Below are 27,851 nucleotides of genomic sequence, written 5' to 3' on the forward strand. Positions count from 1 at the left end.
TTAAATTCGTGGCCAGCAAGTCACTGTCGTGTCTTGTTTGGAGAACTAGGGTCCCATGATTATACCTAAATGCAGAGAAAATGGATAGGCTCACCTTGTGCCCAGCGAATCCCCTGGGATTCTACGACTAAAAGAAGGAAAGACAAGCAGGTGCTGTGGGATGTCTTTGGAGTCGAAGGTCGGCGCAGTGTGGAGCGTCCTGACGTCAGATGTCTGAGCAATTCCAGTGGAGAGCTGTGCACCCTGGAAGAAGGATCTCAGGAGACAGGCTGGACTTAGGATCTGTGGTTTTCATTAGGAAGCCATGAAGCGTTTCATCAAGCAGGAGCCCGTAAGACCTGGGTTTAGCCGGTGAACATTGACTATGATGGGATCACTGGTAGGAAAGCAAGGCTGGGACTGAACCATTTAGGAGCTTCGACCACGATGCAGAAGACTGTGAGAGGAAAATAGTCACAGGTCGAGGGAGACGGAGGGAGGGGTCCACCGTGACACGCAAGTGTCCAGCCTCTGTCCGGGGAAGGTACAGATGCACTTCATAGAAAAGGCAGCCCGAAAGATAAGAAGGTCTCTCAGACAGGGTGGAGAAGGGGGAAAGAGCTTGGTTTTCTGTATAAGTGAGTGCCAAGAGCCATGGAGGTAGAGGTGGGGTGGAGACCCATGACAGAGGTTAAAGATGAAATTCAAGTTGTGCCACTCTTGAGCTTTGCGAGAGAAATGCTAACGGGACTGATGTAAAAAAGATGTGCAAGTGCAAGTAAAACCCGCACAGTGAGTGCTTGATCTATGTGTGGTCTTGCTATTCTGAGACTGGAAAGTGTGCCATTGACGGTGAGAAATACTACAGGCCAGAAGCTCCGGGGAGGCGTCTAAGGGAAAGACCTGGAATCTGTACAAGGAGGTAGTAGGGGAGATATCCCAAAGCATGGGGCAGGGGGCGGGGGGCGGGTAGCCGTGAGCCCACACTATGAGAAGTTGTACATATGAGGAAGTCTCTCTTGATCACCATGGCTTCAGGGCTATGGTATCTGCACTGGGAATAGCGCTGAATGGGCCCATTCTAGGGCGGATTATTCCACTAAAAGCCTGTCTCCTCTTCCATTGGTGCAGCCCTGGGTCCCACCACTGATGCAGAGCCCTGCAGAGAGGCGCTCAGAAAGCCTTCAGCACCTGAAGGAATCCTGTGGGGATGGATGATTTGGTGGGGGAGGGAGCATGTGTATGGAAGAGCATTTGCTGGAGAAAACGCTGCCTGGGGGTGAAGGGAGGAGGCAGTGCTCCTCAGACCCACTTCTTTTCTTCTTTTTTTTTTTTTTAAATTTTTATTCTCAAGGTGATGTACAGAGGGGTTACAGTTACATATACAAGGTAGTGAGTACATTTCTTTTTTTTTCTTTTTTTTGTTTTTGTTTTCATTTTTTTTATTATTAATTGAACATAAATTTTTTTACAAGGTGTTGTGCAAAGAGGGTGCAGTTACATAGTAGGGCAGTGTGTACATTTCTTGTGATATCTTACAACCTGTTTTTCCATCCCTTGTCTAGGTCAGGTAGACCCATATGCAATATACAATGTATCAAGCACGTATACAGTGTTCACAGACTTGGTCTCTACTGTCTCTCCGTCTCCCTTTGTTAACAGTCATATATCAGGGAGATCATGCCCCTTTGTTTTCTGTGTTCTAGGCTTGTCTCACTCAACATTATTTGTTCGAGTTCTGACCATTTCCCTGCGAATAACAATATTTCACCATTCCTAATCTCTATGTAGTATTCCATTGTGTATAAGTACCATATTTTTTGGATCCATTCGTCTGTGGAGGGGCATCTGGGTTGTTTCCAAATTTTGGCTATTGTGAATTGTGCCGCGATAAACATGGAAGTACAAATGTCCTTTTGATATCTTGGCGTTTGCTGTTTAGGATAGATGCCTAGGAGTGGTATGGCTGGGTCATAGGGTAGGTCTATACTGAGCTTTTTGAGAAACCTCCATACTGTTCTCCAAAGTGGTTGTACTAATTTGCACTCCCACTAACAATGGAGAAGGGTTCCTCTTTCCCCACAGCCCCTCCAGCATTTGTTGTTTCCTGAGTTCAGAGTACAGGCCATTCTAACTGGGGTGAGGGGGTATCTCAGGGTTGTTTTTATTTGCATTTCCTTTACTAGCAGGGATGTTGAGCATTTCCTCATGTGTTTCTTTGCCATTTTTATTTCTTCTCTTGTGAAGTCTCTCTTTAGCTCTTTTGCCCATTTCCTAATAGGTTTATTGGGCTTGGAGGGGCTTAGTTTTTTGAGTTCTCTGTAGATGACAGATATCAGGCCTTTGTCTGTTGCTGTGCTGGTAAATATCCTTTCCCATATCGTTGGCTGTCTTTCTATTTTGGTGGCTATGACCTTAGCTGTGCAGAAACTTTTTAATTTGTAGTAGTCCCATTTGTTGAGTCTTTCCCCTATTTGTTGTGCCCCGGGACTCTATTCAGGAAGTTCCTTCCTGTGCCTATAAGTTCTAGTGTCTTTCCTACTCTGTCCTTCAGTAGATTCAAGGATTCAGGTCAGACCCACTTCTTGGGGTACACAGTGGCAACCCTCTACTCTTAGGCTTATTCAACCACAAAAAGGTATTCCTGAGAAGTGGCTTTGGGAGGCAGTCAGCCAAGCGGATCTGCTCACATAAGTAAATGAAACACATAAACAGCCAATGTTCAGGAATGGCTATTCCAAAGGCAGAAACATGCTTGTGGCTTTTCTCAAGGTCTGTGGGTCACCATCCAGCGGTTTACCCGCGAAGCTTGGTGCAGACATCTAATACCTCTGAGTGCTCTTCAGGCAGGGAAATGATCTTGCCCCATTTCCAAGAAGGAAGAAGGCACCGTTGTGCAGCCAGTGTTCTCCAAACGCTCGGGCATGGTCCGGGCGCAAGGAATGAGAGTAGAAGGAGTCAGGGACTGCAATAGTCCGAGTGTTCATGGGTCTCAGCAAGTTCTATGTTGAAATGCTCAGCCCCAGTCTATTAGTAGATGAGGGAGGTAGGTAGGTTATGAAGGTAGAGGCCTCACAAACAGGATTAATGCCCTTATACCAGCTTTGGTAACTCCCAACTGTAATCCTAGCTACTCAGGAGGCTGAGAACTGAGGATCATAGTTCAAAGCCAGCCCAGACAGAAAAATCTGTGAGACTCGATGTCCAACTAACCAGCAAAGAGCTAGAAGTGGAAGTGTGGTTTAAGTGGTAGAGTGCCATTCTTAAGCAAAAGCTTGAGGCTCTGAGTTCAAGCACCAATATACACACACACCACCACCACCACCACCACCATGGCACTCAGAAAGATCTCTTTATCCATGTAAAAAAGCACAGAGAAGGCTGCCTACAGCCCGAAAGAGAACCTTCGTTATTAGAAGGCAGCTGGACGGGCATCCTGACTTCTGACTTCCCTCCTTCAGAACTCTGAAAGAGAAATTCCTATCACTTTTAAAGCCAATTGGTCTAGAGTGCTTTGCCATATCTGGCTGAAGTAGGACAGAAGCCACTGTTTCAACCCCATGAGCCTATCTTAGTGATACGGAAGAACTGAAGGCCAGCCAGCTGCTCCCCGGCACGTCCTCCACCGAGACCACAGGAATGTTCCCTAGGGTTCCCTGGAAGCTTTCGTTTGTACATCTTGCTCAGTGAATGCTGCACTCCCTGAGTCATCGGCAGAGATTTGACCCCCAACCCCAGGTCCCACCTGTGGACCCCTCAGAAGTGAGGCGATGACTGTACCCACCATGCAACCCACACAGTGACCAAGGCTCATTGGTGGCTCACACTCCACGCTGACTGTGGATTCTCTGGGGCCGCTCTCCTCATCATGCAGGGGTGAGAGACCAGGAGACTCCACCGCCACGTGCCAAGGGAGGTAAGAGGCAAGAGTGACGCCCGCCAACTCTAATCGTCATTCTCAATGTCAGCGAGGAGGTGCACAGCTCATTGCCTCTAGCCAGGCAGAGCATTTGCCACACCCAAGTGGAGTCGAGAGGAGTCCTAGAGTGTGGGGCTGAAAGATCAATGGCCTCACTTCCAGGAGGGCAGTCTTCTACCCGCTTCTGCTCACCATACAGCTTTCCCAGGCTACCCCCTCTGCCTCGCTATAAAGAATAAATTTTTTTCTTTGTAGCAACTGCATATATGTATACATTTATGTATGTCTCTGTGTATCTATGTGTGTATATGTCAATTTTACAAACCTGCATTAGTCAGCCTTTCATTGTTGTGACAAATACCTAAGAGAAGCTACAAGAAAACAAAAAGGGAAAAGTTATTTTGCTCATGGTTTTAGAGCTTGTAGTCCTTGGGTACTTGGCCCCGCTACTGAGAGCAATAATTATGGTGGAAGAGATTGACACAGCAAAGTTCCTCACCTCAAGGTGGACAGGAAGTAAAGAGGGACAGGAAGGGCCTAGGGACTATTTATATTTTTCTAGAACATGTCTCCAGTGGCCCACTTCCAACTAAACCCCCTTCATCCTTTCTCTCACTCCCCAATAATACTCTCATAGGATGAAGTCATCAGAGGATGGATCCTTTAATAAAGTCACGGCCCTTCATAATCCAATTACCTCTCAATGATTGGACAGTTGGGGGAATCAAGCCTTCAACACTTGAGCCTTTCAAGGGCCACTGTACACAGAAACCATAACAAGACCCAGTCCTAAAAGAGGATATGTAGAGAGCTAACATTATAGGCTACGCAGACAGTATTTGGGTCACTCTAAATATTTATACTTCTATTCTTCATCCTTCTGGAAGGAGATTTTCTTCTACTGTCTTTCATTTTGTTTTCTTTTGCCTACAAACTACATGCAAAACTTTTATTTTGATAGGCATGCTGCCATATGCCACAGAGAAGAGAGAGAGAGAGAGAGAGAGAGAGAGAGAGAGAGAGAACAACAAAACACGTAAAATAATTCAAGTAAAACTAATTTAGGAAAATAAAATGGGTAACTCAAATAACCTTTTGAAATGTTGTTTGTGTGGGAGGGTGATAATAGAAATATTTTAAATATGCAAAAAAGTAGAGTAAATACTACTGTGGTCGTGAAGTGTTTGCAAATCCTTTCGTGCTTTTTCTTAGTCTAGGCTGTGTTATGATAACAAACTGCCTGAGACTGAGTCATTTACCCAGAATTCAGGTTTATGTCTCACGGTTCTGGAGTCTGAGAAGCGCAAGAGCCTGGTGCTGTCATCTGTGGGGCGTGTGAAGAGGGTCCTGTGCTACGTCATCATGCAGTGAGACAGAGCAAGTGAGAGGGTCCTGTGTTACACCCTAACCCAGTGAGACAGAGCAAGCCTGGGGCTTGCGCCTCTCGTAAATCTATGAATACCATCCTAATGGCCTCAAATAATCTCAATGACCTCCGAAGACTTCACCTCCAAATACCACCAATATATAGACTTAGGGTGTGAGTGTCTCAGGCCTCAGATTGTAGGGGACAGATTTAAACTGTAGCATGCACCAGTCATCAAGGCGAGGAGTCTACTTCCCTTTTAGTCTGATGGACGTTTTCGCCTCAGCAACAGAATATGACGAAGGTGCACTCCAGTGGCTCACTCCTGTAATCTCATCCGCTCAGGAGGCTGGGACCTGAGGATTGTAGTTCAAAGCCAACCCAAATAGACAAATCTGTGCAACTCTTATCTCCGGTGGACTAGCAAAAGGCTGGATGTGCCATTCTTGAGCAAAAATGCTAAGGAAGGTGACGAAAACTTGGTTGTGGGGCTCTGAGGCCAGGCGAGAGACGCAGCCGCCTTGAAACAGGTACCTTGGGATCCCCTATTGCCACCCAGGACTCTGAGCCATCATGTTACACACACACACACACACACACACACACACACACACACACACACACACTCAAGGAGCCCCAGCTAATGGAGTCTTCCCACCCATGGTGCTAGACACGTGTATGAGTGAGCCTCCAGCAGCTTACCTTAAGAAATGTACTTACATAGGCAAGTTCGTCTGCTCTGGCTGCTATCACAATTTACCACGGACGATGTAGCTTATGAACAAGAACTTTTCTCTCATTGCTCTGGAGCTTGAAATCCAAGACCAGGGGTCCTCATGGTCAGGTCCTGAGGATGGCCTTCCCCTGTGACTTCTTCTGCTGCCTTCTTGTGTCTTCGTCAAGCAGAGAACAGGCAGCTCTGTGTGGACATTTACAAGATCTCTACCCCCAGGACCCCACGAGAGGGTACAGTGTCACCCAGGGGTGATCTCTGATGTCTTTTCTTTTTCTCTCTTTCCTTCCATTCCCTTCCTTTTGCTCTTTCTTCTTTTTTCTTTTTTGTGCTGGTTCTGGGGCTTTAACTCAAGACCTCATGCTCTCACTTGTTTGTTTGTTTTTTTGCTCCAGATTAATGCTCTACCACTCTAGCCACAGTGCCACTTTCCACTTTCACCGGTTAGAGATGAGTCTCATGAGACGCTCCTGCTTGGGCTGGCCTGGAATCACGATCCTCAGATCCCAGCCTCCTGAGTAGCCACGTTTATAAGCATGAGCCACCGGCACCAGCTCAGGGGTATAATTTCTAAGGAGATGATATTTTAATGAAGAGCTAAATAATAGGGCACCGTAAGAAGTGTAGTGGTGGGGCTGGGAATATGGCCTAGTGGCAAGAGTGCTCGCCTCGTATACATGAGGCCCTGGGTTCGATTCCTCAGCACCACATATACAGAAAATGGCCAGAAGTGGTGCTGTGGCTCAAGTGGCAGAGTGCCAGCCTTGAGCAAAAAGAAGTCAGGGACAGTGCTCAGGCCCTGAGTCCAAGCCCCAGGACTGGCAAAACACAAAACAAAACAAGAAGTGTAGTGGTTACCCGAACAGAGGGAGCTATTAGGCGTTGGCTCTGGGGCAGAAGCCCCAGCATGGTGTGTCAAGGAAGCAGGAAGAAGCTTGTGGGGCTGCTGAAGGTGGATTAGAAGCCGCGGGGTGGCGGATGAGTTGGTAGTAGAAGAGCTTGAGGGTCCGACAGGGCTGCAAGGGCCTTGGGAGTCCGTGTGTATCCATGTGCCCTGAAGAGCTAAGAGACGGCGTTTGCGCTCCTATGAATGGGTTGGCAGTTCTGCCCGAACTGCAGGATGGGACTTGGTTGTAGGATGATGCTTCTCCAGACCCAAAAGCCTGGAAGGTCTCTAGTCCCGGAGGGTCTCCCTGGGGCCAGATATAAGGAGAGAGCCACACAAATAACATTGTAACACAAAACGTTTTTGAAAGTCAAAACTGATAACAAAATGCTAAATTGGATAAAACATTAAAATGTACGAAGATAAGATCACTGGCCCTGCACAACCTTATTTCTCCCTCCCCCTCCTCCCCCAGGAAGAGGAATTCAGAACCCCATACCCTGTGGAAAAGGAGCTGGGCTCCAGATCGTCTTCCTCCCCCTCTCCTTGCAATCAGACATGAAGCCTTCAACATAATGCTCATGCAGGACCCCCGAAAAGCCCAGGATGGGCGGAATGTCAGGTTGGAGCCTTGGCAAGGTGGCATGTCTTAGAAGCTCCAGGTGATCTACCTCAGTCAGACTGAGAATCCTCCATTCTGGAAGTGCACACACTCTGGAGAGCTTCTGCACAGCAACCGCCAGGCTGGTGGCCCAGAGAGCCAGGGGCTGTCTAAGCAGAAAGAGGAAGAAAGGAGAATTAGATTGGTCTCTGTTCCTATACAGAAGTTGAAGACCAGCCACAGTCAGGACTCTGGTCCCTATCTCCCTGACCTTTGGAGACTCGGGCTGCCTGGAGGCTCATCTGAGCCCTTGTCTACCACCTGCACATCCTGATTTTTATGCTAAGTGTCCCCCACCTTTTCTATCCCCCCTCCCAGAAACCACAGGCTCCTTGGTGGAATAAGAACGGTTGTTGAGGCCACAGCAAAGAGAGGACTCCAGTCACTACCTTCATCACCAACGAATCTGGGCTTTCTATCCAGATGCCGAAGGTGAACCCAGGCCAGCATGGCGGGGGCGGGAATGTGTGACCCGTGGACCGTGGAAGGCCTGTGCAGCCACTCAGGCATGCTTGGACAGACACATAGGCGTCTTGTCGGCTGCCCAAGGCCAGCTGCCGGTCTTGGTCATTTTGTATGGTTTGTAATGATGTTAGAAGTATCCAAGTGGCCCTTGACAGAAAAAAGGTTTCCACCTCTGCCTGAATCAACAGCTCTGAATCGACAGCTTTGAGGGAATTCACTTTGTGTCCTCTAAACAGAGACACAGGCTACTTAATGACTGGTAGGCTCTGCAGATTTTGTTGTCTGAACAGCAAAGAATACTTATACTAATTATGACAACCACAATGTGATGGGCAGTATTCTCTCTCTCTCTCTCTCTCTTTCTGTACTAGTACTGGGGCTTAAACTCGGGGCCTGCCCTTTTTGGTGGTTAATTGGAGATAAGAGGTTAAGACTACTACATTTTTCTTTCTGCCATATAATTTTATTTTGAATGAAATATTCATTGTAATAATTATATATATTATGCAGAATATATACAAGCATCCCGTGGCGCCATAGAAAATTAGATCTAGGAGTCCTACGGAAAGTCCTCCCTCTCCCTCTCCCCCTCCTCCTCCCTCTCCCTCTCCCTCTAGTGTAGAGTTTGCATAAGACATGCTCATATACTTCCCCAATGCTTTATTTATTATTATTTTTGTGTGTGCTGGTATTGGGACTTGAACTCAGGGCCTGGGTGCTATCCCTTAGTGTTTTCAGTCAAGGCTGACACTCTACCACTTGCATTACAGCTCCATTTCTGGCTTTTAGCTGGTCGATTGGAGATTAGAGTTTTATGGACTCTCCCACCCCAGCTATCTTTCAACCATGATTCTCAGATTGGGAATTACAGGTGTGAGCCTCCCATTCACACAGTTTCTCCTGAGCATGTTTGACAGAACACTCACCTGTAGGTCTTTCTCTGGAATCTGCTCTTGGCTCTAGCTGCCCCTGGAAAGTTGATGATTACACTCTGCAGCAGATAGCACACTAGATCAAACCCTTGGCAATTCAGGCAGGTTCCTGAGCCGTGTTGCGGCAAGATTCGGCTATACCGGGGAGGACAGGGATGTCCCCCTGGCCCAGGAAGGGAAAGGTGGGCAGCACAGCCTTCTATTACCATTGTGCAGGCCAGTCTGATGGTCATGTCTCACGTGACTGTGATGATCACTTGCCTCATGCCTGCCAGAAACCATCTGAGCTAGAGGAATAGGACCAGGGTTAACAAGAGAGCCAGGCCCTCTGCTCACGGTGCTGTCACAGTGAGTGAGTGAATACGCCTCCATCGTGAACGCGTCAGGACAAGGACTGAAGAGAGCTTGGGGCAGCTATTTTAGTGCCGGAGGGTGAAAGTGATATTCACGGCTGTGGAGGAGGTAAAGAAGCAACCGTAGCGCAATTTTCAGGAAATTTCAAGCTGAGGAACTGCGGCGCCAAGACCCTGGTGTGAAACAAACACTCTTGGCTGTTCCAGGAAGCAGAGGCCACAGTGACAGAGGGTGGAACACGGCAAAGGGGGAGCGGCGGGGCTCTGAGTGTGTGTTCCAAAGGCAATGGGAGCCAGCAGGGCAAGAGAGCTACTGGGCCTCAACCTGCGGGGGGGCTCAGGACTTTGCCTGGCTACAGGAACCTAACACCTTCCTCCCCCGGCTCTTCCTCCAGCCCCAGAGGTGGATCACTTCAATGAACACTTTGCTAAATCATGTCCCAGACCTGCCATTAGGGCTGGCTCAGTTCTGTAAAGAGGGGTTCGAGGACCTTAGTACCTGGGGTCACCACAGGCATCTCTGCCCTCAGAACTTAGTTTACTCTTCAGCCAAGACGCTCTCTCTTCTCTCTAAGCAGTCTTTCTACAGTAACCATTTGAACTCTTGAGCTGGTAGTGGGGATCTTTCCCATTTCCTCCATGAGGAGAAAGACAAGGAAGCCACCTTAGAAGCAAGGTTTCCTGAGCAGAGGATTCTTATAGTCATCCTGAATTCACCTCTTTGGGGGCACATCAGTGCATCAAAACCGAGGGGGCCTGGCTCGGAGCTGGTGGCTCACCCCTGTAATTCTAGCTACTCAGGAAGCTGAGATCAGAAGATCACAGCTGGAAGCCAGCCCAGGAAGACAAATCTGAGACACTATTATTTCTAATTAACCACCCTAAAGCTGGAAGTAGAGGTATGGCTCAAGTGGTTGAGTGCCAGCCTTGAATGGAAAAAATGAAGCATTGTTGGCTCACACTTGTGATCCTAGCTACTTGGGAGACGGCCATGGGGTGAGGTCTTTTTCTACCCTGCACTCCAGCTACCATTTTGTATGTGAGCCTCCACAAGCCAAAAGCAAGCAAAATAAACACGAACTGAAACCTCTGATGGCATGAGTCAAAACACAATGTTTCTCTTTGTAAGTTTGTACTCTCAAGTATCTTGTTGCAGCAGTGAAAACCTAGGTAACATGGAAGGCCCTTAGATTGAGGTAACGCTCTGGATTCTCTCACAGACAACTAAGGGGTCAGTGGTCATAGCTTAGGCCATTCAGGAATTACCAAAATCAGGCCATTTCTCCTTTAACCATTTGAATCTCTTCTCCACTCTCCTTCCCCATTCACTCTATAAAAGCCTTCCCCTGTGACTCCGTCACAGACCAAGTGTTCGAAGGCTGTGGCTGTCTTGATTCTGCTCAAATAAACCTTAATATCTTCATGTGACTTAGATTGTCTCTTCACAATCTGCATTTGTATTTTTGTTGGGATTTCAGGCCACGCAAGTGCCAACAAGCATAAATCACGCCAGCATCTATATTTGTGCATATTTAAAGGGAGTTATAATTAGTTGTAGTCATGTGCCATGTAATGGTTTCTTAGCCATAGGCCATCTAGACAACAGCAATGCCATAAGGGTGCAAAAGAGCAGCAGAATTCCCACTATGTAGCGTTGCTGCTGTGTGACCATATAGCACGATGCATTCCCGCAGCTGCTGGTGTGGACTGACCTTCTGCCCTGCTGCCACAAAAGTGGAGCGCAAGCCAGATGCTGACGGCTCGCACCTGTCGTCCTAGCTACTCAGGTGGCTGAGATCTGAGGATCACAGTTCCAAGTCAGCCCAGGCAGGAAAGTCCAGGACACTCTTGTCTCCAATTCATTAGCAAAAAGCCAAAGTGAGGCTGTGGTTCAAGTGGCCAGCCTTGAGTGAACAAGCTAAGGGACAGGACATAGGCCCCGAGTTCAAGCCCCAGAACTGATTTAAAAACAGAAGAAAAAGTGGAGCACGTACAATTTCACACAGCACCTAGACTTGATATTGACAGCAAACAAATGTATGGGTTTACTAGACCATGCTTTTTGTCACTAGAATACATTGCTTCTTATAGACAAAAGTGCACTCAGACCAGAATGCCACCGTAAACTGCTGCAGTTCAGACGCCTCGTATTTACTGCATGCATCGCTTGGTGGCAGGGAGCGGCTCACCTGTCAGTGTGCTTCCCCGTCTCATCAAGATCTGGGTAGATGCCTCTGTGATGTTCACCTAACTACAAAATGACCTTCTTCGTTTCTTATCATCACTTGAGCATGGCTGTGCGTCTAGAAAGGTGGGCTGTACCTAACCTGTGACCCTACATTTGTAGGGAAAATAGGAGGAGACACTGAGGAATTGAAGTGGCAGGGAGAATAGGAGGTCCCTCTAGGCCCACCGGTTACTGCCTTTGGGCAGGATCCTGTGGCAAAGCCCAGTCTGCAAAAACAAAGACAGCCCCAAGGGTTTGTAACAAAGAGCTAAGCAAGGAGCTTCGCATTGAACTTCAACTAGTGAGGTCATCCTCCAAGGGCTGGGCTGAAGTCTCTTTATTACAGGCCTTCCTGGAAAAACTCCTAAGCCTAGGCTTTGGCTATAGAGAGGACTTTCTGGACGAGTGAAAACCAAACCCACACACTGGGTGACTTGTTCTCACCAACCTTGGGGAAGCAGTTCCCTCAGCCTCTGTCTGGGGGAGACAATAGCTCTCTCTCCAGAAATCATGTCACTTTCTCTTTTTTTTTTTTCTGTCAGTCATGGGGCTTGAACTCAGGGCCTGGGTGCTGTCCTTGAGCTCTTTTTTTTTTTTGCTCAAAGCTGGCACTCTACCACTTTGAGCCACAGCACCACTTCTAGTTTTCTGGTGGTTAATTGAAGATAAGAGTCTCCTAGACTTTCTTCCTGGGGCTGGCTTTGAACCACAGTCCTCAGATTTCAGCCTCCTGAGTAGCTAGGATTAAGGCATGAGTCACGGGTACTCACTTTCATTTTCTATATCACAAACACACTTCCCCCTTTCCTTCTAGGCTTTTCTATTTTGTCCCAGGTCTTCTTATGGGGAAAATCAACAGGAGCATTCTTTTTATAACCTTTCCGTTCTGGTTGATTTAGCTATTATTGGACCATTTTCATTTCCTCCTAAAGTATTCAGATTTAATTACATGTTTTTCTTCTGCCTTGGTGCAAGTGTGCTAATTATGTGGTATTTAGTCTGTCTCAAGTTTATTATTAGACCTTTCATTGTCCCTCCATTTGCTAAATTGGAGAGAATTTGTATTTTTAAGGTTCTTTCCATTCATGCTGTCTTCACTTAGAGAAAGCCAAAGAGATTTTCAAAGTAGGATTAACTTAGTATTTCCGATTCCAGGTGTAAAGTGCTGCACACTTAAAACTGGTTAACTGTGTTGTCTACTAGCCTGTGAGGATCACTTTAATAAAGGCAGTGGGATCTAGTTTCTTCTTACTGCTATGAGTAGCCATAGAACCAAGTGACTTTGAATACTGAAGTGTGTGTGTGTGTGTGTGTGTGTGTGTGTGTGTGTGTGTGTGTACTCCAGTACTCAGGCTTGAACTTGGGACCTGCACGCTATCCCTTAGCTTTTTTCCTCAAGGCTGGTGCTCTAATCACTTGAGCCACAGCTCCACTTCTGACTTTTCATTGGTTAATGGGAGATAAAAGTCGCATGTACTTTCCTGCCCAGGCTGATTTCAAACCTTTCTCTTCAGATCTCAGCCTCCTAAGTAGCTAGAATTACAGGCATGAGCCATGGGTGTCAGGTCTAAAATGTTTTCTAGGTGGCTGCTTGGACCCTCGGTGTGCTCCTGCGAGGGAATCTAGCTCCAAGGGCAATGTCGTTCATGTGACTAGAGACAGTCTGGTTCAGAACCCATGACTCCACCATTTCACTGTAGTTCCCAGGATCTGGAGACAATTAACCAGTGGTCTTCCTTTTGGCACCAAGGGAGCTATGGCTGTCCACATCAGGCCTGCTTTTTGACCATCCCACGGACAATTTTGAAGCTGGGGCAAGGAGAATGTGACTATGGTTGCTACTATTCTTATAAGGCTCATTTGTTCATTAAGTCATTCAACAAATGTTTGTGGAAAAGATCCCACTGTAGGTGGGAAAGACAGAATGCTGTACAGAATGACTAATGTCCCTCCTCTGGTAGAGTTTATATAATGGTGTGAGGAAACAAATTCTAGAGAAATTACAGTGTCACTATTGTCAGAAAGTCTTGGAGAAGTGAACTGAAGGAAAGGACAGTGAACATAGTGAACATAGTAGCTTTGTTATTTACTACTACTGTTGTTTCTCGTTATAATATCAAACATGACCTGGATCATGGTCATGAGAGCTCATCTTAACAGGACCATAGCCTTCTAAAGGTCTAAATAGTTCATACATTCAAAAATTATTGTTACTATAAAGGTGATGTACAGAGGGATTACAATTATATAAGTCAAGTAAAGAGTACATTTCTTTTTTTACTTTTTATTTTTGTCTGTTGTGGGGCTTGAATTTAGGGCCTGGGTGCTGTCCCTGAGCTCTTTTGCTCAAGGCTAGTGTTCTACCACTTTGAGCCATAGCTCCACTTGTGGGTTTTGAGCTGTTAATTGAAGCTAAGAGCCTCATGGGGACTTTTCTGCCCAGGCAGGCTTCAAACCACAATCCTCAGGTCTCAGCCTCCTGAGTAGCTAGGATTGCAGGCGTGGGCCACTGACACCCATCTCAAGAGTACATTTCTTGTTGGACAGTGTCACCCCTTACCTTGCTGTCTCCCAGTTTTTCATTCCCATCTTTCCCCAATAGTTGTATTGTTCATTTTCAACTTAGTGTCTAGTGAGTACCACTGCTGTATTTGTTTATCTTTTATCCCTCCATTTCTGTGCCCTCCTTATCCTCCCAAAGACAGATAAATGAACAAACAAGACAAAAAGAAAAGAAAACCAAACAGAAACAGAAAAATCCTCTTGTTTCCATTTCCTAGAGTTCATGTTCATAAATATTATTTTATTTGATCAGATGTACATAGACATAGCACCTTTGTGTTCTTCTCTTAAGAGTATCCTCCTTTGGTCTCGCTCTGTGTCAATGCCTAGAGTCCTATATCATATTTCTTTTTAAAAAATAAAGTGCTACATATACATCTATGGAAGAAAAACAAGAACTTAACTAAAATGCTCCCAGAGAAATTCTCCCATTTACGACTAAGACCCACGCCTAACTCAAATGGAAACTTTGTGGCTTGAGCTTTGGAATACTGCCATGTTTTGGTACCAACAGAACACCCAGGGGAAGCATTTTGAAGTGTGAGACAAGTGTAGATATTGATTAATTTTGATGGCTGTCTGAACATTGGTTGAATCTCTGTTTGAGACTTGTGCACTCCAGGCAGCAGGGAAGGCTTGAAGGGATGTTCACGGCACTTTGCTGCCACACCCTCTTCCTGCTGCAGAGAACCGGGGTTGACAAGGCGCATGTAGGCATCAATGCGTTCACCTGGTTTCCTTGGGAACCAGGGAGCTGAGGATGCTACTGACTTCCAGCCGCCTGCTATGTGTAAGGCAATTTCATTCTAGGATTTGTCTGATGACTTCTATTTTTTGAGCACTTTATCATCAATTACAAGAAAAAAAATATATCTGGCCTGCAGAGATTTCTCTGCAGTTTGGGTCGAGATGCAGTGGTAAGGAGCAGGATGGCAAGGTCAAACTGCCTAGTACAAAAGATCGTCGTGATGTGTTCCTCTCGGTGGAGGGTCGGGACAGACGGGCTCAGGTTTGGGTTTGAGCAAGAGGCGGCGCTCACCTCCTGCTCCTCAGAGTGAGACAGACTGGGAAACACAGCTGCTTACCCACCAAAGCCGGCAAACGCGCTTCTTTCACCATTTGCTCTGGTAATTCACAACGGTCTGGATGATGAAGTAGTTCTGTTCATTATGTGGAAGAAGTTTTAGATGGAAATAATAAAAAGAATCCCAGAATTGGGCAGCATTTCCTGCACGCCAGGCAGCAGCGGGCTGAGCGTCTATATCCATTGTATTATCCCGTCAAGAACGAGGGCAAAAACGGAGGGCAAGTGACTCACGCTTGTAATCCCAGCTACTTGGCAGTCTAAGATGTGAGGATTGTGGTTCACCAAAGCCAGCATGGTTTATCTTCAATTAACCAGCAAGAAGTTGGGCTGGAGATGTGGCTCAAGTGGTAGAGTGTTAGCCACGACCAAGCAAGCCACACAAGAACTGGTGCTGATTTCAAGACAAGAGAACCAGAAAGAAAACAAAAGAGAAGAGAGGAAAAGCAACACTGGAGCCTCCCCGTCTGTGGGTGAGGCTCCCTCCATTCCCATTCCCCGCTGCTCTGCCGGCAGGGTGGGCTTCCCCTGCTGGCTTGCCTAAGACCTACATCACCGTGTCCTGTCCCCGGCTGGTCCCCAGGAAAGGGTGGGAGACGGTGCTGCCCCACGCCTACCAGCCCACCACTGATGAAATGGACAACGTAGCTCACAGTACCACAGCAGAGCACTAGGAACAAACTGCCAAGGGAGAGGCTAGACTTGGAGGGCTTGGGAATTCAGAGGTGACGCAGGGGCGGAGGGCCGAGATGTTCAGGGGAGCCTAGGCAAACGAGGCGAATGTGGAGGGCCATTACGGGCCAAATCCATTCGCACTTTGGAAAATGTAGGAAACCATTTGCCTCCTACCCCTACCTCTACTCTTTGGGCTCCTTACGCCAGGCCTCCGGTGTGTGTAATTGCCCCAGACACCATGCTTTCCTGTTCTTGCACAGAGACTGCCAATTGGGGGAGCAGTGTTGGTAACTGCAGCTGATACAGCCCAGGGGACACAGGACACCACTCAGACCCCACGAAGAGTTCTCTCTGGAGATAGCTGTGGGGAGACACTGCCTCACTCTTGGATCTCTCTCCAAGCAGTCTTGTGATCAAAGATTTTAAAGTCTGTTTTCAAGGAGTGCTTTCTGTACTTACATTCAAAGATGCAATGCACATTGAAAGACACATAGATAGCATTTTGACAGTCTCGCGCCATTCTGGATGGTATAATCGAATAGAATACCATAGCCTGGATGGTATGTGAGCATCACGAATCGCTTTCTCCCGGCCCTGGAGGCTGGGAGTCCAACACGCGGCTCTGACAGATCCAGCGTATGGTGAGAACCCACTTCCTGGTTTATAAATGGCCCCTTCCCATGTGTCCTCGCCGGGTAGAAGGGGTGTGAGGACCTCTCCAGGTCTCTTTTACAAAGGCACCTGTCCTACTGCTGAAGGCTCCACCCTCACGATCTAAATCACTTCCCAAAGGCCTCACCTCTTAACTTATTTGGGTAGAGGATTTCAAATTACGAATTTGAGGGGGTTGCTCAAAATCATTCACAGTATAAAGGCCATAGACAATAATTTAAGTCTCTCTGCTAAATTAAGGATGTTTAGGCCGGACACGGTGGTCCATGCCTATAGTCCCGTCTATGGATGGGACAGCCCAAGGCTGCCTTGGGCAGGAAAATGAACAAACAAACAAACGTAGACATTAGACCTTATCTAGGTCTAGAGGCGTAGCTCAAGTGGTAGAGCATTTGTTTAACAAGTGCGAGGCCCTGAATCCAAACTATACAGTAAATCGAATGAAAGAAAATCAGAACAACTCCATTTCAGCAATGTTACTTTCTCTGTGTGCATAGTGCCACCCCAAATGTGTCCATATTTCTGCTTACAAAAGAAGCACAGGTACTACAGTTGATAACCAACTAAACCTGAAGTGGTAAACTGTAAGGCTTCAAGCCATTCCCACAGCAAGCACCTGCTCTTCCGCCGCTGGGCCTCCTCAGACACCGTCCTCGGTGAACACGAGGCCTCCAATGCTTTTCTCCATGCCTATCATCTCAGCTCCTCAAGTATATATTATCTCCCAATCTTAGCTTACATAAGCTGGGGTGCCAGGCGCACCCCACTGTATTCCAGCCCCTGACATTGAGTCTAGCGCAATGAACTCCACTTGAATCAATCAATAAATGAAAGCTAAATGAACGAGTCAGTGTGGTGCTAAGACCGGACCATGCTGTCCATGCGGTGTGGGAAGGACAGATGGCGACGTGGCGCCTCAGCCTGGAGATCCCGGTGCGCCTTCCTAAACGCATGCGCAAAGAAATTCAAAAGAGGCAAAAGCAGGTGGCTCAAAGCTCTGTCACGTGTAAGCTCCACTCCGGAGACTGTGAGGTAGCACCAAGGACAAAAGAAGTCACCTCTGTGTTCTCAGACCCTAGAGAAGTCATGGCATATCTCCTCAGACTCTTGAAGTCTTGGGACTTATTGGGGGGTGGGGGGGGGGGAAGAGGTCCTGTGTTCCTGCTCAGATATAACCTAAGCAAAACAGGCAGGAGGGATTCTGCCCTGCAGGATTTCCCAGGCGGATCTTCAGTACCCCCCCTCCTGGCCCTGTGGTGGCATAGAGAGAAACGGAGGCCGAGAGAGGCAGGGGACACAGTCCGCAGGTCAGCGATGAGTTGGGCAGCGTAGGATACTGGGCTTGCTTCCAAGGTTCTGTGGCTTGTGCTGTGTGGGCACAGTGCAGCCACTCTTGCTGAGGACACAGGAAGAGAAGAACTCTATTTCGAGGGGAAGAGCGTGCATTATGTTTCGGGCATGCTGAGCTACAGACATCCTTGAGAGGTGCAAGGGGAGATGATCATGGGATTGAACTGCGCTGTGCCTCAGGAGGGCATTTTTCTGTAGACAACCTGACAGCAAGCACTGAGCCAGGAGATAAAGAAGGGGGGGGGGGGCGGGCATTTTCTGCACTGTGATTTCAGAGATTTAGAGAGGCCAAGGATGCTGAAGACATGGCAAGAATACATTTCTCTAGTGGCTACGGGAGTCAGAAAGTACAAATTAGAGCTCCGGGATTTAGCCTGGGGCCAGACTATGCCTGAACTGTTCCTTTGTTTTGGTACTACTGGGGTTTGAAATCAAAGCCTCATGCCTCCAAGGCTGGCATTGTGCCACCTGAGCTACACTTCCAGCCCCACTTCTCACTGGTTATTTTTTAGGGTAGGGCCTTGTGCCCCAGCTGCCGTCCATGTACTTTTAGGCTACCTATCCTGGCCGGGATCGCAGGCACTTACTGATGCATCGGGCTTCCCTTTGTAAGAGTTGAATCCCACAGATTTTCCTGCCCAGGCTGGCCTGGCACCCAACTCTCTCCATCTCAGTCTGTCACATAGCTTGAGATGACACTGCACCAAGCTATGGGTTGAAAAGAGTCTCACGACCTTCTTTGCCTGAGCTAGCCTTGAAGAAATAATCCTCCTGTTCTCAGCTTCCCAAGTAGCTAGGGTTACAAATATGAGCTACTAGCATCTGGCCTGCCCTGGATTATTTTAAAACTTAAGAGTGGCAAAGATATAGCATCCTACATTGATTCTTTTCCTCATGCTTGAGAAATCATGAAGGCTGTGGAGACTTCACTGATTGATTAGCCATGTCTGCTGAGCTCTCACAATGCAAGAACACAAAACATCTGTCCTGCACATTTACCTGCCCAGGTCTAAGCCTGGCTGGGTATCTCTAGTCAAGCCATCAGGAACATTCCTGGGCCACTCTTATGGCAAAAGCCAGCAAAATAAAAGAACAGCTACTTAAATTATTAGGTTGTGATGTGACTGGGGAAGAAAAATAAAGCTTGAGAAGGAAAATGAGGGAAGAAGTTAGAGAGTGATGGAGGAGAAACTGATCCTGAAAGACTTTTCTGGTTATATGTTTGCTCAGTAAAGAAATTGTAGTTGTATGTCATTGTCAAATCGGTGTCTGGGGAGGAATGTAGCAGGCAGAAGGGATAGTCAGCGCAAGGACTTGAGGCAAGAATGTCAAGGAGCTGGGCTGGGGATATGGCCTAGTGGCAAGAGTGCTTGCCTCGTATACATGAGGCCCTGGGTTCAATTCCCCAGTACCACATATACAGAAAATGGCCAGAAGGGGCTCTGTGGTTCAAGTGGCAGAGTGCTAGCCTTGAGCAAAAAGAAGTCAGGGACAGTGCTCAGGCCCTGAGTCCAAGCCCCAGGACTGGCCAAAAAAAAAAAAAAAAAAAAAAAGAATGTCAAGGAGGGTTTATGGAATACTGAGGAGGTAGAAATGTGAGCAGTGCATACAAGTAGGCGGTCAGAGGTTTGTTGTGCTGGATCGTGTTGTACACTGAAGGTTTTGCTGAGACATTGAATTTATCTCAGCTTCCTGAGTAGCAAGGAATGCAGATATGGGATATGGCCATATCCAGTCTTTTTAAAACTTTATTTTTTCATTGTTGTTATAAAGGCGATGTAAAGAGGTTACAGTTCCATAGGTCAGTTAAAGAGTATAGTTCTTTTGGGACAATGTTACCCCTTTGTTGGGTAGCCCGGCTAGCTCAGTCGGTAGAGCATGAGACTCTTAATCTCAGGGTCGTGGGTTCGAGCCCCACATTGGGCGCCACTATGTTGGGGTTCTTTCTCTGACCCGGCTCGGATGCTTATTTCTTTCTCTCTTATTACCCTCCATATCGTCCTCTCCCCTAACCCTCGATCTGCAGGTATGTTAGGGTGGGACGTAGGGGTCACTCCGGCCTGGCGTGCGCGCGACCTACGTGGTAATGTGGCCGATATCCTTCCCTGGGAGCTAGCGTACATAGACCACGGAGTAGGCTTCTGAGAGCGAACTAACTTTATTGAGAGAAGGACAGGGGGAGATGATTCCGAAGGAAGGGGGTTGGCCAGGATTCCGATAGGCCAAGAGCTGTCACTTGACCTCCAAGGGGCTGGGTCACTTGAGCCCACTGAACCCGGGCGGGGTTGGTGGGCGCCCGGCTAGCTGGCAGGTTGGAGGGCTGTTGGCCCAACCGGTTTCTCTGGATTCCAATCTAGAGGGGGTAGCAGGGCCGCATTCCCCAGGGCTGGGGGAGGTGCATCAAGCCCCTTCCATCTAGGGGGGAAGATGGACCCCAACGCCCCTTCCCTTGCTCTCACCCACTTTTTACATCCTATCCTGACCCACAGGTTGTATAGTTCGTTTGCATCATAGTGTCTAGTGAGGACCACTGCTGCTTTTGTTCAACCTTTGTCCCTCCATTTCTGTGTACCCTCTTACCCTCCCAAAGACAGATAAATGAAAAAACAAGACAAAAGGAAAGAAAACAAAAACAGCAACAAAGAAAAAATTATGTTAAATGAAGCAAGCAAGGCCCAAAGAAGTGTAGGTTGCATGGTTTCCCTCATTTGTAATAACTAGAATATGTCTATGACATTCTTAGCAGAGGATCACAATAGCTCAATCGCTAAGTGCGTAAGACCATATATAATGAAGTGTATCAAAATGAACTCCAAGAACTGGAAACAAGAGGTTCTTATTGTGTTCTGTATGCAGTTCTTTCTTTTTTTTTTTCTGTTTCTGTTTTCTGTATCCTTTGTCTTGTATATAAGTTTATCTGATCTGTGGAAGGAAAAGAGAATCAGCGAAAGAGCAGGACAAAAGATGAGCTAATGCAACAATGATACTCACTAGAAACTATGATGGAAATGAACTTTAGAACTTGGGGGAGAGAGAGTGAGGAGGAGTAAGAGGGAGAAAATGAGGGAAGAGGAATAGTGTTTAAAAAGAAATGTACTCATTACCTTATTCACATAACTGTAACCCCCCTCAATTCAGCATCTTTACAATAAAAACAAATACTTTTTTTAAAAAAGACAATTGACATCCACTCTAAGGGAATGCTACAGAAACAAAAAAAAATCTCTTGTTTCTATTTCCTGGAGTTCATTTTGACAAATATTATTGTATATGATGAGATACAGTAGGCTTTGTGTCTTTGCATCCCTCTCCTAAGAGTGTCCTCTCTTGGTCTTTACATCCAGTCTTTGTGAATCAGCTGATCCAATGAGCAAGAGATCAACACACACATGAAACCTGTGTTTTTGCTTTTGTTTTTTTACCTCAGTATCACAAGCTGGGTTGTAATCATTATAAGCAGAACGCAGATTGTCTTCATCAGTCTCTGATGCCAGGTGCATGTTCTCAATGATTTGTGCCTATGAAAAAGCAGTAATGTAACATTTTCTTGATATAAAAAGTCGTTCTTTAACAAAAAAAAAGACATTGAATTTGTTCTGAGAGAAGTGGGAAAAGGTTTTGAGTAAAACACAACACCTCATATTTTTAAAAAGCCAACAAAACAAAAACACTAAAAATAACCCATCCTGCTAGCAGGAAGAGGAGCACAGATAAGAACAGGAGGTTACTACAATGATCTAAGTAAGGCAGAACCTGGAGCCATTCAGAGAGACAGATGTTAGGGGCTGGGGATATGGCCTAGTGGCAAGAGTGCTTGCCTCGTATACCTGAGGCCCTGGGTTCGATTCCCTAGCACCACATATACAGAAAATGGCCAGAAGTGGTGCTGTGGCTCAAGTGGCAGAGTGCTAGCCTTGAGCAAAAAGAAGCCAGGGACAGTGCTCAGGCCCTGAGTCCAAGCCCCAGGACTGGCCAAAAAAAAAAAAAAAATAGAGACAGATGTTAAAGGTACAGAGAACTGGATTTGCTGATGGAATTGATGTGGGGGTGCAAGAGAAAGAGGATCGCAAGACTACTGTAGAGCTTTGGGGGTTGTCCAAAAGAAGAGTGATGGGCGGGCTGAGGAGTCCGGGCTGTGAATGAGACACCCCAGCAGAGGTGTGAGGGCACACTTACCAACATGGGCATGGGCGGCTTGACTACAGGGATGCGTTCTGAGAAACGTATCCACGTCAGTAGCACCGAGGGCGCTTACACGGGCCTACGCGAGACAGATCAGCACTCCATATGGCCTCTTAACGTAACTCAAGGATGAAGTAAAGCACCAGATGTTGGAGGCTGTTGCCAGCATAACACCACACACTATTCATAGTGAGTTCCTCCTTAAAAAAATAGCAATCAGTAGTGCAGTAGAGTCTGCAGACACCACTCACGTAGTTGTGTGTTATTGTCAAGTAGGATGTACTGTACATAATTCTTGTGCGTGCGACTTCTTCCCTCACCACCGTGTGAATCATTCACTGTGCTATGACATCTGATGTCACCGGAAATGGCCAGCGTGGTCATGATCAAACGGGGCCACAGTCAGACCTGTGCTCCCTCCGTCGTTCATGGACAGATTACTACAAAGCATGGGTGCGTGAGTTTCAGCGTTCAGAGACGGCGGAACAGGGGAGATTCATTTGGAAGCAGTCAGCACACAAGTACGCAGAGATCCTGTTCCTAGCGGTGCCAGTTATAAAATCATGTGACCCAAGGAGGTCCTGTACAGCATGGGAGGGGGGGAGGGGGGAGGGCAGGGGAGAGAGCCTTGGGACTTTGGTATTGAGAGAGGGCTGGACACTACTGGCCTTGTCAACAGGGAGGTTGGGTAAAAGAAGAATCTTCAATAGCAGGCAATAAGCAGGCGCATTTTCTTCCGAGGACTTTAAAATGATAGCTGAAAACCAGTGGTCCTCACCACCTGGCGGCACTTTCTTAATGCCAATACTGAGGCTTGAACTCGAGGCTATTCATGTCTCCCTTCGTTGGCTCTCTGCCGCCTGAGCTATGCATCCTGTTGGTGCTTCGTTGGAGATACGAGACTCGTGGACCTGGTTGTGGAGTTTCTTCACCTCCTGAGCAGCTAGGATGACAGGCATGAGTCACCGGTGCCTGGCTGCTGCCACTTGGAAACAATGACAGTGGGAAAAGGTGGTTTTTAGTTTTTTGTTATCTTCAAGTAGTTGTATAAAGGGTTCTGAATTCAGCATGTTAGATTAGGAGTGCAATACATCCCGATCTGTGACATCCATGTCATGATTCTCCTCCATCTCTCCCAACCCCACCCATCCCCTCCATTTTCCCACTTCTATTTTCACATATGGACAGCTGAATAGATTGTGACTCTAGTCTCCTCCCTTCCCTTGCTTCCCTTGTCTATTCCCTTCCCCTGGACTTCGACCTTTCCCCTGGCACTAAGTTCTCAACACTGTTGCAGGAGGTGAAGTAGAATAAGCGAAGGCGTCCATTGAGCCTGGCCACGATGCTTTCTTCTAAGGAACAAGGTGTTCTCCAGGAAATGCCAGTATACCCTCCTCATTCCTCAGCCATGTTTTGCTTCCGACTCCCAGAACTGTAGCAATTCTGTGAGCTCTGTGCACAGCCTGCAGCCCTTTGGGACTACATGTTCCAACATTTAAACAGATTTGGCATGGATAATGATAGCAGAGATCTTGTCAAAACAATGACACGGAACTGCCGTCCATTCATTTACTCTCTATGACCAGCTGGCATGCTTATTTGTGCTTAAAAATTACAGGCCAACCGGAGTGCAAACTATACGGCATAATCTTTTTGGTTGAATAAGTAAAATTGTAGTCAGGAGAGGTACTGGATTAGAATGGCTTTGACATGGAAATGTATGCTTCTTTTGTGCTGGCAATTGTTTTATTTTATTTTTATATGTTTTATTATCGTTAAGCGGTTAGACAAAAGGGTTTCGGTTCCAAATGTCAGTTTGTGAGTACCATGAATCTGAATCAAGGTCATGCCTTCATCCTTCCTTCACCCCCTTAGCCCCTCCAATCCCACCCACCCCCTAGTTCCACTTTCACATATGTACATCAAATCTTATGATTGCATTCCCAGTCTTAATGAGAATGAGCCAAGAGAATGCTTTTTGCTGACTATATGGTGAGGTTTAGATGAGAGGTTGTTACAGTGATCTGCTCGGGTGTGAACAATGCTGCAGATGCCGTTCTGTGAAAGCCGTGAGATGACCTCAAAAAGGAAAGCTTGCTGAATTTTTAATTATGGTAAAAACATATGTGGCGTAAAATCTACCATGTCGGTCATTTTTCATGTAAAGTTCAGTAGCATTAAAGTCATGGATAAGAAGCCAGTGGCTCACACCTGTAATCCTAGCTCCTTAGGAGGCTGAGATGTAAGGATCTCAGTTAGTATTCACCTCAGGCAGGAAAACCCATGAGGCGCTTTTCTGCAATGAGCACCGAAAAACTTAACATGGGGCTGTGACTCAATGGGTAGAGCACTAGCCTTGAGCAAAAAAAAAAGCTCAGGAATCATATCTAGGGCCTGAGTTCAAGCCCCAGGACTGGCACAAAAGAACAAGAACAACGAATAACCACATTCGTGTTGTGCAAAGAGATCTTTAGAACTCTTCACTTTGTCAAACTGTCGCTCGTTACCAACTGGCCAATGGCTGCCCATCCTGCCGCTCTGCCAGTCAGAAGCGACCACTATACTGTTTGTAAACTTCACCACACTGGACAGTGTGCAAATGGATACACACTGTTTTCCTCTCAGGGACTGGCTTCTTTACACTCAGCATAATTTCCTCCAAATGCATTCATGTTGTAACACGAGTCAAAATGTCCTTCCTTTTAAAAGCGAAAGTGATCCCATCATTGTATTTTTCTCCCCATGTAGCTATCACTGGACGGGGGTTGCTCTTGCCTACTGTTCACTGTGAATAATGTCTCTGTGAACACAGGCGTGCACATTTCTTCAAGATTTTGCTTTCAGTGCTTTCCCTGTATGATTGTGGGACCATGTGGTAACCCTATTTGGATTTCTTAGGGAGCCTCCATGTTGTTTTCCATAATGCTTGCATTATCTTACGTTCTCCATTCCCACCACAAAAGGTTTCCCACTTTTCCACATCCTCACTAGCTCTTGTTACGTTCTGCTGGCATTTGGTTGGGTGATTGTTTTCCATAGTGGCTGTCCTCATGGGTGTTAGGTGACATCTTAGTGTCGTTTTTTATTTATATTTCTCTGAAGATTACAATGGTTGAGTGTGTTTTCATGTGCTTCCTGGCCACTGGTCTATCTCCTCTGGATAAAAATGTCTAGTCAAGTCCTTTGCCCATTTTCAAATCAGGTCATTTGTTTGATTGTGTTGTTGAGTTGGGTTTAAGCAAAAGAGTATAAAGAATTAGGAAATTTCTTTGTAGATTATAGATAGTAATCCCTTAGCAAATCTGAGGTTTGCAAACACTTCCTCCAATTCTATAGACTGACTTTTCGCTCTGCCAATCGTTTCCTTCTCCGAACAAATTTTCCAGTTTGAGAGAGCCCTGTTTAATTTGCTGTCACCCTAGGCTTCCGATGTCAGATACAAGTTCAGTGTCCGGAAGGCCTCCCCATGCTGTCTTCCTTGGCTTCTGCAGTTTCAGGTCCTATGCTTATGTCTTCAGGTAGTAATTAATAATTCAACCATTATTATTATTACTACTTGTACTAAATGTTTGCATTTCTCCCAACATTTATCCTGTGTGTGTGTGAGAGAGAGAGAGAGAGAGAGAGACAGAGACAGAGATCGAGAGAGAGAGAGAGAGAGAGAGAGAGAGAGAGAGAGAGAGAAAGCTAGATCGTCCTAAGGCTTGAATTCAGGGCCTAGGCTCTGCCCCTGAGCTTTAGTATTCAAGGCTAGTATTCCACCACTATGAGCCACAGTGCCATTTCTGGCTTTTCAGTAGTTAATTGTCAGTAAGAGTCTCATAGACTTTCCTGCCCATACTGGCTTTGTGCCATGGTCCTCAGATCTCAGCCTCCTGAGTAGCTCGGATTACAGGCATGAGGCACTGGTAACTGGCTCTCCAAAAATTTAATATAAGACATGCACAAAACATTCACTGGGCTTGGAAGGAAAGTCCATTGTGATTGCAACGGCTCCTGCCATGGATATGGAAAATTTAAAACTCTCTGCTTGTGCATTTTAATCTAATAAATACGGATGTCTTCCCTTGCATATAAATCGGTGCTCTAAATCTTGGTAGCGTAAACATAAAAGCAGGAGAAAGATGCAATCCCGTCTCTCGACTACGCTCTAAGCCACAAGACGAAGCCCTCGTGTGTGCGGATGACACCCTGCTCCCTGGCTGCTCCGCTCTGGCTGGGTGTGGGCGTTCGTTCCATTCGCAGCTGTGGCTGCTCCTCTGCTCTTCCCTAGGCGTGCCTCCTCTAAGCTCATTTTGTACAAACCGCGGAGGTGCCGCCGAACGCTAGCAATTGGCAGGCCATTCCTACCAGGCGCTTGAGCAAAGTGAAATGGCTGTGAGGAAGTCGTGCAAATCACACCTGTTACCAGTGCGGAAACATGAGCTCGCCTCTCACAAGTGACTAATCGTGGCTGAGGCTCCCTGTTGCTGCTCTGCGTGTGTAGTCTCGGTTTCCATGAACTTGGTGAGAGGAGACACTTGGTTTTTTAGCTCAGAAACCGCTCTGCTACAAAACCAGCTGCAAGTACTTCCTCTCTGTTATTTCTAGCATCTGCTGAGGCCAGGACCCTCACACATGGACTGCCTGGCTTTTGCAGTGGGAAACCTGGCCTGTCTTCCTGTCTACCTGAACCTCAACCTTAGCATCTCCTCTTTCTGAGGCCCTGTCCGGCCTCAGCAGCACAGACGCACGGGCTTTCTGTAGCACACTGCAGGCCTCTGCCCGTTTTAATAGTTTTGTATATCCCATGAATGATGCTATAAATACCAAATGACCCTCAGCAGGAAAAATCAAAAGGCTCTCATTGGCCTCACACGTTCTTTATGCAACAGTGCAAAGACCCCTCCTGGAGGATCCCAGACTGCCATGCCCCATTCCTCTCTCAGCAAGAAGTAACCAGCCCCCCACCCCCGCCAAGGGCAATTGGGGTTTCAATTTAGGAGGCGGGGGATGAAGGAAGAAAAGAGAACTTGTAGGTAGATAAGAGGTGGTGACCATAACATGTGGTAGACAACTTGTGTCCCAACGTGGCACTTCCTGTTCCCACAGTGTCTACCACTCAGATGCTCCTTTTTCCCATAATGCTGTGAGTCCCTAGTCAAACACTTATTCCCATAATGCCCTGGATGCCCACTAAACCCATGAAATGAGCTAGAGAGTGGAGTGTGCACAAGCCATTGAGCAATCAGCCCAAAGGGGAGAACTATGGGAGAAGCTTTGTATTATTAAAATGGGGGGGAGGAAGCAACCCTCAGAGAGAACTCCATTAGACTCCTCTTTGGGGCCCCTCTTGGAACTGAGAGTCTTGCTACTTTCATGACTTTGCTTTTACTTTCAAATAAACTTTCTCTATCTGCTTTAAAAAAAGAAAAAGAAAACAAAAAAAAAAGAAAGAAAGAAATATTGCAGACCTACGCAAATCCGAGGACAGGGAGGAGGCTACAGAGCTCTAGGCCAGGACCAAAGAGGCAGAAGCAGAACCTAGAGAAAGCACCTTAGCCAAGACTGGCCCCAGGACCACAAGGGGAGTTCACAGGTGTGCAAATCGACCACCCGAGAAGAGCTACAGCTGCTGAGACCCTGAGAGGCCACTCCCGAGGAACAATTCCTAAGGCTCAATGTATACCTATGTGTAGAAAGTCAAGTACCTATCGGTGGCTCATGGGACAATTTGCAGAGCTACCGTTTTAATCGTCTGTTCACTTGGTGGCCTCCCCCAGAGGCTGATCTCGACCCTCCTGGAAGTCCACGGCTGTATTTTTC

The 27,851-nt window shown here is 46.9% G+C and overlaps 1 non-coding gene across 1 annotated transcript; it reads left to right on the forward strand.

The window, feature by feature from the left end:
• The first annotated feature begins 19,717 nt into the window (after positions 1-19,717).
• Trnak-cuu lies at positions 19,718-19,790 on the forward strand. The gene has a single exon. It is a non-coding gene; the product is annotated as a tRNA-Lys (tRNA).
• The last annotated feature ends 8,061 nt before the right edge of the window (positions 19,791-27,851 follow it).

The sequence above is a fragment of the Perognathus longimembris genome, chromosome 8, assembly GCF_023159225.1.
Source record: "Perognathus longimembris pacificus isolate PPM17 chromosome 8, ASM2315922v1, whole genome shotgun sequence".
Classification (NCBI taxonomy): domain Eukaryota; kingdom Metazoa; phylum Chordata; class Mammalia; order Rodentia; family Heteromyidae; genus Perognathus; species Perognathus longimembris.